Below are 16,393 nucleotides of genomic sequence, written 5' to 3'. Positions count from 1 at the left end.
TCTCTGAGCAATTGGAGGACAATTCAAAAACAACGAAAAAGAAATGACATTTGAACAAGACTGGAGGGCTAGCTTAACCCCCTCTACCCTAGAATTCAGTTTGAAATACAACTTCCTGTTGAAGGTCTGAGTCCCTAATGGGGGTTGAGAGAAGATATTATTTTTCCTTACTAGATACGTTCTAGTTGCTAGGAAGGGTGGAATGGGTAAATACGATTGCTTGTACTTGAGGGAGAAAATCCAAACATCATTTTTAGTTCCATTGAAATAAAGATATTTTTAAAGCTCTTTTAGAAAAATACAAGAAACTACTTGAAGGTCTCTCAAAAATAACCCAAGTCTGCACTAAGTATGCTCTGCCAGTAAGCCATACCAGCAAAGCGCTCTTACTGTGGATATAGTTAAACTGACGCAGTTATGGTCTATCCCTTGTCCCAGATGAGACAAACTAGGCTGATAAAACCATAGGTTTGTTCGTCTAACTGCACCTGCGCTATACGAGAGGCTACTGTTATCCTGCTTCTTCACATTATTGAGCACCTTAGCTATATTGGATGGTATATATGGCAGATCCACAGAGATTGTAGTTGCTCTAACTCTAGACCTTGGAGATTGCACTGTTTTAAAGCTACACCTTTGATTTTATTTAATTCAGATTTGCGTATTGTCAGTTGTTTTCAGAGACAGAGAAAAAACTGATGTAAAAGTAGCCTTGTACGTAGTGAGCTGTAATAAATTGATTTTGGTTTTACGATCTATCATGTAAATGTGTGCTTTGGCTCATGACGTACTTTGTTAGTATGCTCAATATGTTCATACAGTAAAACCCTTATAAAATGATTTGAGAAGTCCGGTGTGTCAATGTGCAATAGATGATTTTTTTTTGACAAGCAAGTGGACTTACTTTTTCTAGACTTACACACATGCAGTTCCCTTTTGCTTAGTGCTGTTTAAATGAACACGGTGGAAGAGGTAAAGCTGTTAGAGATTTTTTTTTTAATGGAAAAATCATTTTCTGTAGAGTCAGTTTTTTCTCTGGTAATTTATTTTTCTAATCAGACAAATGAAACCAGAGTAGTTTACTTAAGATCAGTTTAATCTTACTGGAAGTGTGACAATGTATTAAACTTCTGAAAGTTTTCTTCAGCAACATTTCAACCATAAACTGCATTACCCAGCAGAGCTGTATTTTTTTAGCTCTTTCTTAGTGTTCTGATGTGGAAAACTGCATTATACTTTTGATAGTACAGTACAATATTTTCTTTGTGTGGCCGTTAGAGTAGTCAAGTACCTATGAATGTGTCACGGAGACGTAGGCTGGCTAGAGACCCTATTTTCTGCATGAGAATCAGACTTGAGTGACAGCATCTGTTAGGTTATACTACTATCTGTTAGGTTACACTACTAGGGTAATACAGTTGAATGTCCAGCTGATTAATGAATTAACTAAGTGAGTCAGTTCAGCAAAGTGGTATGGCACACTTTAATTTGGAAATACTGATGTATGTTTCTTTTTCAACATTTCATCATTTCCAACTATAAAGTTTTTGTTGTGTAAAAAATGTTCATATTTCACTTTCATGTGGATTAAAGAGAAATGTTAAAATAAGTTGAGTGAACAAACATTTGTAAAGAGTGTTTGAAGTGAGATTGGGTGAGTGCTTTGTATAATGACATTAATATTTCTTTATCAGCTGAAGGCATCTCCACTGGTGAACTACCCTAAAACTTTCTCTACCTTAGTCAAGGCCATGTCATATTACTACTTACAGTCATCCTTTGACCAAGAACATCCAAATCTTTCTCCTTTTCAGTCGTGTCTGACTAGTAAGACCACGGTTTGTACCTTATCTTTGTCTTACAACCTGTCCTGAAATGTATGTATACCTGGTAGTAGCAAATTTCACCCCACAAAATCCTCCAGTTCTTCATGTGAGAATTTCTGCCTGCTACGCTATAGACAGCTTCCCAACTTTGTATCACCAGCAACATTTGTCAACAGTCTGTTGCTTTTGTGCTAAGGTTTTTAATGAAAAAATGAAGTGGGATTGTTTTACAGACGAGTTTATGAGGTACTCAGCTAATCAACTGTCTCCAGGTCAATAAGTCTCCTTCCAGCACATTCTGTTATTATCCCCCTTTTCCAGTTTCTTATACATTTTTTAATGTAATCCCCATCTTCTCCATTTTAAATAATAATTTCCCATTTGGCACAGTATCAAATGATTTACTGAATCCAGATAGATTGAATCTATTGCATTTCCTTGTCCACTAATGTGGTTATCTAATCAGAGAAAGATATCAGGTTCGTCTGGCATGCTCTTCCTTTGGTACCAATGTTACATTTTATCCCATTTTCAATATAGCTCTGTATGTTTAATTATTCCCTCTTTCAAAAATTTTTCCAACTGCTGTATATTACTGAGGTCAGACAGCAGTTACCTAGATAATTCTTTTCCTTTTTTTGAATGTAGATACTTCACTTGCTATTTTTCATTCAGATATTACCTCTCCAGAATGATTCAACTGATTCCCTGCTACTGGATCTGTAATCTCATGTGTCCATTCTTTCAGCCTTTTAGACTGGTGATTGTTCTGGTCCCCTGCCTTGGCTCTCACCAGTGACAAAGATGAGTCTTGGTCCTGTGTCGTGAGACAAATGTGCCCTCCTCCTCATTAACCACCATGCAGTGTTCCCATGTTCAACATTATTAATTATATTGTGTACTGAGGTGAAATCTGAATTTAGGTTTGGGGTTGTTGCTTTGTTATTTTCAATTTGAACCTCAGCCTTGTTGCATCTTTGCACTACTTTTTTCCTTGTTCTTCTTTGACTTATGTCTAGTGAGTCTTGTGCCATTTTTAAGTGTAAATTCAGCCTGGATTTTGGCAGTTCTCACATTCTCCCTCTAACTTAGGCTTCAAGATGTGGCTTTTTTTGCTTGTCATTCCTCTTTTCTATTCTCTGTAGGTTTTTTGCATGCTCTTGCTATCCTTTCTGAGGTGATTATTCACTGAGTTAAGTCTGGAGCCTTATCCTACAATGTTTTTTCAGTAGTTCAGGATGCAAATTATAGGCATTTTTTGCATCTCTGATTTAAATAAATTTGAGCCTTTTCCAAATTGCAGTCTTTCATCTTTTTAGTTCAGCTGCCTTAACTCATTAGCTCCCTTAATTTTTCAAATGTTTTTAAAAATCCTAACATACAGGCTTGAGGAAGGCTCGTCATGACCAGGTTCTCTTGACAGATATACAGTACAGGAAGATCCATAAATATCTCTTTTGTGAGCATCTTGCAATTGGTTGTTCTTGAGTGTTTGAGCAAGACACAGCAGTCAAGTGCCCTTAATGTATATATGGGCTGATATTTTTTGGTTTTGTTTTTGTATTTATTTTTACTTACATATTTGAAATCTTTGAGTCAGGCTTGTTTTGCATAGGCAGCTATCCTGCAATACTCTTGCAACTTTGTGAATCTGCGTAAAAATAATTTGTTGTTAATTCAGTGGCTTCATGGTGAAGAAATAATTCAAGTATCACATCTAAGAAAAACGAGATCTTGACAATATTTAAAACATTTATTCTGAGCTCTATAGCTACAGAGTTTGTCTCCTGTAGCTCCTGGCTGTCCTAATCTCTAATGCTGTTTGAGAGATTTTTATCCAAATACAATACTGCATGTCCTATTTGGATTAGTATAAACTCTATTTTTTAATTTTTTTCCGAGCAGATGATTTTGACCAAAGCTGAGTTACCTTCATCTGTGTTAACTCATATTTCTTTACGTAATTCACAGCTCGCGTATAGGCACTGAAAGTGTTGTCTTTCAGATTGACACTCTCATAGATTACACTATAATACCTTATAAGTCTTTCATCAGGAGTCCACTGGAAGTCCCTGTTTCTTCTCTTATGGCAGAAGTTCTTGAATCAGTATACTGACATAGTAAATATTTCCTTTTGACCTCTCTGAGTTTCCTATATAAGTCAAATATAATCCTAACTGTGATCACTACTTGTAAAGATAATACTTTCTCTCTCCTGCTTCCAGCTTCTGTTTTACTCTTCTGTTATTTATAATTAATGGTTTCTTCATTTACAGTTTTATTCTCTGTTTAGGTAAAAGACAAATGTTTCACAACTTTTTTCTCCCAATTTCTTGTTTTAAAGTGCTTACTAACTATGCTAGACTTGACTATGAACGGTAGTGTCAAATGCTCAAATGTTTTTATTGAGAGAAGTCAGTTTTCTGTGATGAAAGCCTAGCAGTGACTAAATATCCCAAACCTTCCAAACCAAGATAATAAATCATCTGTCAATCAATGCAATGATATTCTGCCTTTGCCTTCCTTCTCTTGAAAAGGTAAATCCCAATGAATCACAGATTTTCTGCTGAAAGTTCCATTAATCTTTGTTTCTTTAAGCCTTTTCTTCTGGCTGGTGTAGTTATCTGTGAGTTGTTTCTGTAGAGTATGGCTGCTTCATTTGCTTTTTTGGGGTATGTGTGGACATGAAGTAGAGTCTCCCACACTTTTGTCTGGGTCTGTGACTTGGAAGTTGCATATTGAATGACAAGAATAAAAAAGTATTGTACTGCTGCTAATTCTTTGTCCTGTGTACTGTATGGGGTAAAGAATCCTTTGAGAAAAAGATCATGAAATCACATAACTAGATCCTGCATTCAAGGGAGCTGAATTACTTAGGGAACTTTAATTCTTTTATCTCCTAACACTTAAGTGCTTCAGCTTACTGTCTATTACAAAACCCCTATCTATATGCCTCCACTCGTAGTGTGCATACCTGCACACTGTGTGCATGTGTTCATAAATGTGCAAATGTGATATAAAAAGCCAACTTCTGCCTTTTTTTCTGTTACCTGCATATAGTTCTGTAGAATTCAATATACGGAATGTGCTGGTAATCAGGAATTGATTCCTGCAACGGTAAATTCTTGATCTGCTCATGTATTATTTCCAGATTCAGCAAAGTCATTTGTGCTCTCTGCAAAAATGCAGAAGTCCCCTTGTACCTGACATGTTACAGAATAGGGACTTCAGCAGTAATGGGTAAAATATCATATAGACACCAAGCCTTCATTCTAAAATTATTCCTATACGGGTTGTAGTTGACTTTCAGAAACCTATAAAGAGAAATTAACAAAGAAACAATTAAATCGTATCTTTGGTTTTGATGCAGCACAATGATTCATAGCCTCTGTCTTCTGAATAAAGTTATAGTCCAGGCTGTTAAAAATATATTTCATATATTTTAGTTGTGTTTTCTTCCTCTACATGCTTTGTTTTGCAAATGCCTAAGTTTAATATTTAGGAAAGCATGCTCTTAGTTGATTCTAGATTGATTCTTTTACATAACCAGAAATAATTTAAGTAGTAAATATTTTGCCGTTTCTGTGGGACCCCGGTTGGGGTACATGCGGCAGCACGCAGCACAATAAAAGGTTCTTTCAGCAAATGTTTAGGAAAATACTTTCCAAGAGATCTGCACAAGATTAGAATTACTGAGTGTTCTCCTCTTTGGCTTCCTGTTTTGGAATTAAATGCCTTCGGGACTCTTGGAATATCTCAGTTTTGAAAAACAAGAGCAATTTAACCAATTAAATACTCCATCCTCTTAGATATGATTTCAGTCAGTTGTAAATAGGGTCAAATATATAAAATAGTCCCTGAGATACCTTAATCAAATTTGAATGAATAAATTAGTTCCAGTAGCTGTAGAGCAGCTTTTGAGGGAAGTTAGAGGAGAGATAAAATGTAGCAAACAGTCAAAGCTACATTCTAGCTCTTGCTGTGCAGGTGTCTGCAATTACTAGTGGGTTTTTTACTTCTGGTAGCCTGTGTTCCTGATCCCATAGGATAATGACGGGGTCACTTCCTGATAAAGTCGAAGGAGATCGGAACTGCTGAGCCTCTCACAGGTGGTGCGCCCTGAACGCAGGAATCCCGTGCAAAGGTTCGCAGAGCGTCGGCTCGCTCCCCTGGCACCTGCCTTGGTTCCCGGCGCCTGGTCAGTGGCTCGTCCCCAGCAGGAGGAGGAAGCGAACCTGAATCTTCCTCAGTCTGGGCAAATGCACCATCCTGGGGTAGCAGGCAAAGATACTGTCTCTCCTTTTCCTCCTCAGGTTTTGTGTTGCCACCAAAAAAAAAGGACCTCCGTAAACAATCTTCATATATTTTTTAGAATGTATTAATGGCCTGAAGTATTTTACATAGATTAGCTGTAAAATTTGAAGCAAGGTTTAGCTATGCCTGAAGTATGATTGTGTGTGGAACAATGTCCTCAAGTTCCTGCACCTACTACTGAGCAATTACTTCAGCTAAAAAAAAGAAGTACAAGAAATGAACATAAATCCACATGTTTAATGGTTCACAGGTTATCTGAATTTTAGTAATAATCTGATTTTGTAAAATAGTCATAGCAACACTGTTAGCAGCTTGGCCAACTGTCTGTATGCACAATGTGTATCATTTCTTGATTTTTGTAATCCTTCAGCTACATTGTTGTTGGCTGGTTGTTGAATTCATATAATACTGTTGACCATTGCAGGTGTTTTCAACTGTATACTGCAGCCAGACTATTTAAATGTTCCTAATTCCCTAATGAGTTTTTTAGTCAAATAAAACAAAATTTGCCTGAAGATGGAGAGTGTTTGAAAGCTCGTTTAGTTAGGAACACTGTAAATAATTCATATGGACTTTTTACTTGATTTTAAAGATTGTAGAGCAAATGCTTATTTTTGGAGCATAGCAGGCTTCAACATACAGTTGTATTGTGTTGTATAAAACTGTTGCTGGTGTATTGTTATAGTTGAGATTCTTTTCTACTTACATATGTACTTTATTTATTTGCTTATAGAAGTCTCCTGGGTGTTATTTAGCCAAAGTAATAAAGTATAGTTGCCCTTATTATTAGATGATGCCTTAACAGTGTATTTTTAATTGTGGGAATGCATTGCATTATGTCTTCTCACTTGAATTTTGTGAATTTTAGCTACATTTTGTCAGACTACAATTACTTCCTTGTAAAGACTGCTAGCAGTTAAATTTGCCTTGAGATCTATTATGTACTGCATTCTTGGAAATTAATAGTGTCACATAGTACAGCAAGGCAGTTTTACTTTGAGATCACATTAATAAAAGAAATTATTCAGTATTTTCTTTCCTTCCACTGTAAATGTCTCCAAGTATACATTTGGGACGGTTGTGATCAATGGTACTTGATAACATTATCTTTATTAATAATTAGAATATATAGAGTATTTCATTTGAAAATGAGCTGAAAGGCTTTCATTCTGTCCAAATCAGAATTCAGATCTTTGTATTTTTTATATAACAGTGATTAAAGAGTAGGAACTAAGTACATCTGTATTACATTGTATATTAATAAAATAAACAGTTCTAAGAGTAAGCAAAAGCTAAACTCTTTTAACTTGTTCCACAAAAAAAAAACATGGATTTTCTCTGTAGGAAATTTTCCTCATAGGAAACAGTTTTAGGGCCTTAGTAGGAATGAAAGAAAAGTACTCTTTCTGCGTTTCTTTTAGATAGTTGAAATGTGAAAAATATGTACTAATCATCTTTCTGTCCAGCCTTAATGGAGAAAAAATAAGATTGACTGAATTATGTGAAAAATTATAGGAATTCATTGGAATAATGAACTGTAATCTAGCAGAGAAAACTCTTATACCTTTCTTCTCTAAAAAGAAAAAAATTACTGGATCCTGATGTGTGAATATTTTTATATAACAAATCTAGAAAAAATGGAGAGATAAAATTAAAATATAATGATCCATTTTAAATTCAAAATGATCTTAATTTAAAAATGTGTCAATAATTCAAAATAATGATGAATTTACTTGTAAATCCTCAAAAAAAATCTTAATTTTATCTCCTCGTTTTCTTAATAAGAGAATAATGTATGTGCTTCAGTTTAATGTATAGTTAATTTAATTGGAGCTCCCGTATTCAAATAAGTTAGTTGTGATTAAGCTAGCTTGTTAAAGGTTGTTGTTTCTAATTGTTGTGAGCATATAACATAGGCTATGGACAAGCTTAGATTAGCACCTCCGGTAACTTAAAAATTGCACACTTTTGACAAAGATTATCTTATTCAGTTGCTATCCTCTTTTTGCCGCTAAGTAGCACGCTACTGCACGGACTGCAGTAAGTGGTATGAAGGAAGATATTAATCATTGGTAGTTTGACTGGCACAGTTGTCGCTGGGCCAGGGACACTGCATTTCTGTTACAACAGTCTGTTACCAACAGCCTCCCTGAAACACTCGCCCCTGTCCCAGTGCAGCTGCCAGGCGCGTGGCGTAGCACAAGACTTCAGAATTGCATCATCCCCCCCTTTTTTTTCCTTCAGCTGCTTTTAATTGTAACCTTTAACTTTGAATTTCTTGGTTTTATAATGGCAGATTTTAAGACATTTGATCATTTCTGTGTATAACTTCTTCACTTGAATTACTTTAAACACTATCAGTCTTAGCATTATTTTCATATAGTTTGCCACCTGCAAAATTAATGAGGATTTAAGTTTGTCTTCTGTAAGGGGTGGTAGGAATTTACTGTCAGTCTCCCCATTGAATTGAGTGTGGGCAAAACTGGGTTGCTGCTGAAATTCTCAATGCAAAAATAACAATCCTTGTTCTGGAAAGAAAAAATTGACCTAAAATACAGCTAAGCTATTACCTTTGTATTATAATATAGCGTGTTTTTTTTTTTTTTTTTGCATATTATAAAGCATAGAGTAGACTCGCTAAAGCATAGAAGCACTCGGGTCTGAAAAAACAATCATCTCGTTTAGTAGTAATTAGCCTTGTCATAGTAACTTTTTGCAATTTGTAAAAATGCAAGGTAGTGTTAAAAACAGTGGGAAAATACTACAATTTGGTTTATGTTTGGAGGAGATTCAGTGATAGAAAATTTTGCTCATACTCTGTGTTCTATTTTTTTTACTTCTATCATCATATCAAACTAACTGTGAAACAATGTATAGTTCTACCTATTTTATTTGTTTTTGTGATCCTTGAAATAACTGTGTGTACCATTGTGTAAATGTGGTGTTCTCATACAGCAACACTATTGAGAACTGGCATGATTTGCAAGTATTATATTATAAAGTAGTGTGAATGAAATTCCAAAACTTACAATTAAATATAATTTTCGTGTTATAATCGTAGAACAGAAAAGTTCACGTATTGAAATCATTTGAGGTTGTATCCACCAGCGAGCATGGATGCTCTTGGCAGCTCTGGCCAAAATTTAGACCCACAGTAGGCTTTCTCACGTGCCAGCTTAGCCTGGGACATGCCTGGGGGCCCTGGGAGCCTAAATGCCTGTTCAGTCATGCCGTGGACTTGCAGTGTCTGTCTTGCCTCCGACGTCGGCTCTAACAAGGCTTCTGAGAACACAAGTGCCAGAATGTGCTCTGCAAGAGATGCCCAGAGGAGATGACAGTTATCCTGCGTTGCCCCATAGTATAAGGGAAGTTACGGGCAATCCTGATTTCAGTTGTCTTCTTTGGCAGAGGGGCTTGAAGCTGCTTTGGAAAAATGCCTTACTCATTGGGCTTTAAGGTATTCTGGAATGTCGCTCTTACTTTCTCCTGTTCAAGTTCTACATTAGATGAAACAATTAAGTACATACTGGATGAGACGAAGGAAAAGACTATGAATCTTTGACCTGATGTTTAGAGTACTCACCTGAAAGGAGAGGCTGGAGTTCCTGTCCCTGCATCCATAAAAGTATTGTGTATATATATACACAGAGTGATCTATGCACCTTATCTATCCTGGCTTAATTTTTTTACAAATGTGCTAGTGGCAAAGAAGAGAACTGCCACCTGTAATTGCTTCTTGCCTCAGCATACCTCCATAGTAAGGACAACTGCTGAAAATGCCTAATTGCAAGGAAAACTTACGACAGTGAATATTAGCTGGTGATAGTGGAAGTAGAAGCATCCCTACAGCTTTCAAGTGAGATTGCTTAGGTCTTCTTTGAGGCCTTTAGCTTAGGATGTGCCCTTCTTTTTTGGAATTTCGCATTGTCCAGATTAGTCGGTTCCTCCCTTGGCAGATGAGCATGTCGGTGCAACTCTTTTGACTCCTTGCTTACTTTCCCAGCTTTGCTAGCTGTTAACTGTGGAGTCCACCAGAAGAGGTTTCCTAACATTCTGTGTTTCCATGCTTGAGTTCTGCTCAAAATGGAGTCTTGTACATTACAAAAAGGATAAGAAAGTGTTTCTTTTGGGGGAAGGATGAAACTACCAAATTCTGCATTTTAAATGCAACAACACAGGAAGAATGAAGAGTGATTTTGAAAGAATTCTTCACTTTTACATGAAGAGCAAATTCACAACTGTTCTGTTTTCATGGTCCATTGCTTCTTTTGCTTGAATAGATTTTGCTTTCACTTGTGATAACAATTTTAAAGCAATCAAAAGACAAATCTAATTTCCAGCCATTAGAAATGATTGCTAATGCATGAGAGACTACTACAATTTTGTTTGCTGCATCTTTTTGGATTGGAAGTCTTGATTTTAGGCTTTTGATATGCTTTGAATGACAAAAGACTGTGTTTTTTGTTTACTAACCTGTATTTTTCTGAGAAAAAAAATAATCATTCTAGTAATGACTACATTCTTTAACAATATAGAGTTAACATAATCAGCGTGCTAACTACACTTACAAGATTTTCCTTTGGGAAAGGGAAATGAAATATGGAATCCATTGCCTCTTTACCTTACCTCACTTTTGAAATGTTCTCTTTGTGGCTTAATAATCTTTCAAGGAAACTGTAGTGAAAGTTCTTTGGACTTAGTGTTTAGTAACGTCACTGATTGATTTAAGGCCTTTTTTCTTTTTTGGTTATTGAAGAGCAGTATTTAACCAAGTTCTTCACTTGGCTAATTGACCTTGAAGAAATTTATGAGAGGTTGTAGGGAGGATTTTGTAGCCACATGCAGAAAAAAACCCCTTAAGATAACTTTGTTCTCTTCAGTTCTCCACTGTCCTCATCTTGCCTCATCAGTAACTAATGATAGTCACCCTGGAAAACACATAGAGATTGTTATATTCCCCGTATATACTTAAGATAAAAGAACAATTTAGTAATGTATATAAAAATTTTTGAAACTGATGATAAAGATGTGTACACCATTCAACTTAAATTATTCAGGAAGATGTCCACACTTTTATGCATTTTTTACAGCCATGATACAGCGGGGTGAGTTTGATTAGAGCCTATAAATTTTAGCATAGTATGATTATTTAATAGTGAAAGCAAAATACTGACAATCACTTAATGCAAACGGAAGTTCTCTCACTATATTAAAATAAAAAACCTGCTAGCACGGTCTTGAGTCTTGTTTTGCTTTTTTTCCTCAGGATGTTTATTTTTGTGAGGAGATGTTTTTAAAAAAATGTTTATAGTCCTCCTTGCAATTTTCAAATAATACTTCAGTTCAGAACTAGAATCCAAGCATTTGGCTTCTTTGCAGTCCAACCTTCACTCTGTCCGCCAGGCTACTGTCTCCTGCCATCACTTAGTTTATCTTGACTATCCGAAGTGGTTGTTGGGGACATGAAGTGGACTGTAGCCAACAAGTCTGATTCTCCTCTCAAGCCAAGGTTACTTCACTGAGTGCTGTGATTTTACACTGGATTTTCAGTGTAGTAGGGGAAGGGAGAATCCGATCCAGAGGTCTAAGGCTTGTGAAAGGGTGGGGGAGGACTTGAGCTCCTGCATTAGAGGGACCAAAACCAACTGCAAAATGACCTGCAGAAACTAGAACAGTGGGGGCTGCAGGCAAAAAAGTGAGACACAGTCCAAATAAATGTGGAGAACACCCAAGAGGAAGAATAAAGAGCACAGATACAATCTCACCACGCTGCCGCACCCACCACATTAAGCTCTATTTTAATTCTATCTGATGAGCACTGTCCTACCACTCGTTTTTCATGTTCAAATCTCTGTATTTGCCAAAGGGAAAGTTTTGAATTGGGAGGAGAACTGCTCCATGAAAGCTCTTGTGTTTCACACGGTAGCTCACAGTCATTTTTGAAAAAAAGAAGACCACCATACAGGAGAAGCAGTTAAAGAAGTACAAGCATGGGACATTTGTTTTCAGGTTTAGAGGTTAAAATGAAGTGTAAATACATTTTAAGCAGTGAAATCAAATTTACTTACTAATCTGAGTTGCATCTCCTTTTCCCCCCTCTTATGACTAAACTAGCAGTACCAGTAACTGTGCCTGCATCACCTTTTCCTCTCTTTCCTGCTTGCAGACCAATCCTGCAATGCTTCTGCAGGAGAGTTTCCCAGGAGACTTGCCCAAAGCAGGAGGAAATTGAGGTCAAAGCACCAAAAAAAGAGATGAGAAACCTGGGAATTGGGAGAAAGGCAACAGTGACTTGATATCCAGGAGAAATGTGCCTGCCCTTGGTTAAAACACTTCTCTTCCCCTTTCCCCTCCAAAGACATTAGGGCCTGCTTCTGCATTTCAAAGGGAATTTGGGCTGAGTAAGGAACCTTGGCGCAGCCTGCCTCTCTGTGGGTGAGATGGAGGGAGGGAAATGTTTGGTGTCAGCAGAGAAAAATCCCCTATTGTCAGATAGTTTTGTCTTCTTCCCAGCTTACACTGTCACTTCCCTGGCCTCTTCCTTTCCATGGGAGCCCTCTTTCCAGAAGCAGCCTACCTTAACCCACACCTTATTGCTGCTGTTCAGCCCGTTGAACACAGTTCCAGCTAAAGAGTAGCGAGACAATCTGCCTCTCTCCAGCTATCAAATTAGCTTGTTACCAATGGTTTCTAACTTGTCTTTTTCATCAGAAGGAATAAAAATAGTAACTTTTGATAAGAGTACAAATATGTTGTTTTGCCTTCAGAATGACATGCAATGTAATTTCTTATCTATTGATTTAAATAATTCAGCATTTTAAAAGGAACAAATCAACTCAATTAGTTTAGGGGATACTTAAATGTTGAGAACAACTTTACATCAATTAAAATTAGTGATAATTCATTTATGAAGGAACTAATATAATTAATTAGATGGTAGCTGGGTGTCTCTTTTATAATACATACATTGCTGTGGGTATAGTGCTTTTAAACATCTGCTCAATAGTCTATTATGATAGCACAAGAATGCTTTTACGTGAGAGTAATAGAGTAGCAGATGCTTCCTGATGACAACTTCCCAATTTGTTTAGGAAACAGTCAGCGTGTCCTGGATTTGCAGTTTTAACTTGAAGCATGGCAGCCATGTAAGCAAATTGTAATGCAGAAACAAAAAATAAAGAAATTAAATTCTTTTTATCATTTTTAAGAATTGCAAGTCAGTCAAAAAACCTTCATTGTTAACATTTTAATAAATTTTTTTCTTTAGACTTGTTTATTTTATCTTAGCAAGGATCTAAACAAAAGCATGAATTTGTTAACAAATCCTCATTTTGTTGCCTGTATATATAGATGAATCTGATGAATCTTTTTGCAGAGTTATACAATCTTCTTGTGCTAAAATTGATTTCACTATTGTCTATTAAAATTAATAAAATACAGTGTTAGCTCCAAAGAGATAGGGCAATGTATACGTAAAAAGGGAAAGTAGAACAATTACATTAAAAATGTTTAAAGGGGCACAATTATGACATTTATGACAAAAATAAAATTGTGTGACTTTTTTTTTGGAAAAGTTACATCTACTTTTTGCATTTATAGCTTTATCAATAATTGTATGGAAAGGAAAGCCATTTGATTAAAGGGCAGAAAATAAACCTTGCCTTTTGAGTTGGTGTAATATTTGCTCATACTCCATGGCTTTATTTAGCCATACATAGATTTTTAGATATTCCAAAGATCATCCTAAAATGATTGTACTCATTTTAGTCGCCTCATCAGCAAAGTTCATCTCATCATCTAGAGAGATATCATCAAAACTTTTAGGCTCCAAAATGTATTTTCCCTATATAAATTCTCTACATCATACTTATGGAGACTGTAAAGTACAGGATTATACATCAATGCTGTACCTTTTTATGTAAGAAGTCTTGCTGCTGCTGTTTACCAAAAAGAAGAGGGATTAGAAAAGGCTTTAAGGATTCAAGTATCAAGCAATCTGTGTATGCAGATTACAAATACAGTGCACCTACTTGTCACAAGAAGTGCAGCAGAAAAAGAGATCTGATTATCAGAAACTATTTTGAGTAAGTGTAGAAACTTCATAGTAGACCAAAGTCCATCTTGTTACAGAGCAGAAGAGTGTAACTTTCAAATCTTTGAGCTTTGTATTTTAGCTTAGTGCTTGATTTAAGACACTGCCTAAACTAGCACTCAGAAAGAACCACAGGATAACGCAAAAAAAATGCGTCCACAAATATTCTGCTGTCCAGAACAGTAGTTCATTCAGAGCAAAGCTGCTTCTTTCCTTGTCCACTGAGTTTCTTGCTATCAAACTATACAGATCTTTTGGAAAGGCCACTTCTGGATAAAACCACCCTTTCTCTTGAAATAATAGAGTATTCTGGGAAGTAGCTCAGAGTCTCATGTCCTTCTGGTAATGGCAGGAATTCTCAAGAGACTTTCCTCACTGGCCATCTCAAGGAACAGTGAAATTAGAAAGACCAACTGGCTCCTTTACTTTCCTTTTTCTAATTCAGAAAATGAAGATAGAGGTTGCTTACCAGCTGCAATTCTTGCTAACCCAGCAAGCTGAATTCTTAAGGATAGAGTTGTTCCTAGCTTAATTTTTGTCTTTCTGAGATAGTAGGGTATTTATAAAGCATGTTTTTCCTAAGGGTATAGAGCTTTGAGTAAAATTATTTCTGTTCCTAAGTGTTAGGAGGTAAAAAAATATATGACTTCTTTTTCATTTAGTCTGAAATCATCATAAATTTATATTGTTACAGATTAGAGTCATTTTATTTTTCTATGGCAGAGTAAGCAGAATAGAGAAGTATGTGTATAAATACAGCTTTTTTTGGTAGAACAATATTTAATACATCAGCAAGAGGCAGATAGTCTTGTTACTTCCAGAAGAACCAGCGAATGGAAGTAGCTTGGCAAATATATTATAACATATTGTGCATATTCAGTTTTATTTTAGGGCAAGGTAAGCTAGTGACTAAGCAATAAGCAAGGTCATAATATCTGATGAAACATTAATGTCTGTGCCACGTGATTTTGTTTCAAGGAGGCTGGTTGCAGGGGTTTTGTGAATTTTAATCTAGATTCGGTTCTGAATATGGACTCCTTCCCTTCCCCATCCCTAAAAACTTGAAAACTGATCTGTAGTGGTTTTTTTTCATTTCTTTTACCACCTTTTTAAGTAATTAAGTAATCTGCTACTGTTCCTTCCTTTGCTGTATTCCTCACTGAAGCATTGAAAATTTATCCAGTTTAAAGCAATAGTTTACTAAAGAGAAGAAATAGTATTCTCTTTTCCTCAAGAGATTTTTTAAATAGTATTACCTCTATATTTCACATCTGATCATAGGGACTGACATGTGGGAAGAGGAAAAGAATTTGCTTTCTTGGTCTGTGACACATTTTTATGGGAACTGGGTAGAGTATACAGAATTTTACCTGGCCTGTGAAGTCAGATACAGCAATCACCATTGTCCCTTCTGGCATGTTGTCTGTAATATCCCTTCACATACAGTTTTTAAAGCTAGGTTAACATGGAGAGGATTTTCTTTAATGTTACATTTCAGTGCTTTAGATATCTGTTTCCTGATAAGCTAAATTCAAGCATTCCTGTAGCTGTCCAGAATTTCCCAGAATACGTCTGTTCTTTGAGCACCTGTGATTTTGTCATTTAGTGTCTAAAATTGTATTTACAATACCTAGGTCTGTAGCTTCCCATGATCTGGGCTCTCTGTTCATGATCTTCTATCCATGTGCCTCAGCAGCATCTGGTTGTGTAATATGCCTACTTTGGATGAAATCACTTTTACTTGGGATATCAAAATGTTTAAAGTATTCTGGTCGTGATTACTGTTACAGTTTATCAGTTCTATATCTCTTCATAGATTGATTCATGGCTGAGGAATAAGTAAGGTGAGTTGAGGACGAGAGATAAAAATACAAAATAGCTTTAAATTTCTTATGTGTTAAACCAACATGACTTTCAAAAGATGTTGGTTTTTCTTTTCTGTTCAACCTTATTCATTTGGTTGGACAGGCAATAGTGTGCCAATATTCACAGTTGGTTGGCAAAAGCAGACTTGTGAAATGCACGCCCAACCTGTGGGGCATTATGGTTGCTTACTTCATGCATGTAAATTTAGGGGTTTGAAAACTGAACAAGTCCACACCCATAGTGTCTTCTTGGAAAGTTTGTTCTAAAATATTTAATCTCAATGGATTTATTAAGT

At 36.1% G+C, this 16,393-nt stretch overlaps 1 protein-coding gene across 1 annotated transcript in view; it reads left to right on the top strand.

Moving 5' to 3' along the window:
• The window catches only part of ATG10 (autophagy related 10), an 83,110-nt gene that overhangs the window by 34,776 nt on the left and 31,941 nt on the right, over window positions 1–16,393 (top strand). The gene's annotated exons all lie outside the window — the stretch shown is intronic.

The sequence above is a fragment of the Rhea pennata genome, chromosome Z, assembly GCF_028389875.1.
Source record: "Rhea pennata isolate bPtePen1 chromosome Z, bPtePen1.pri, whole genome shotgun sequence".
Classification (NCBI taxonomy): Eukaryota; Metazoa; Chordata; class Aves; order Rheiformes; family Rheidae; genus Rhea; species Rhea pennata.
This window is presented reverse-complemented; position numbering and strand designations above follow the sequence as displayed.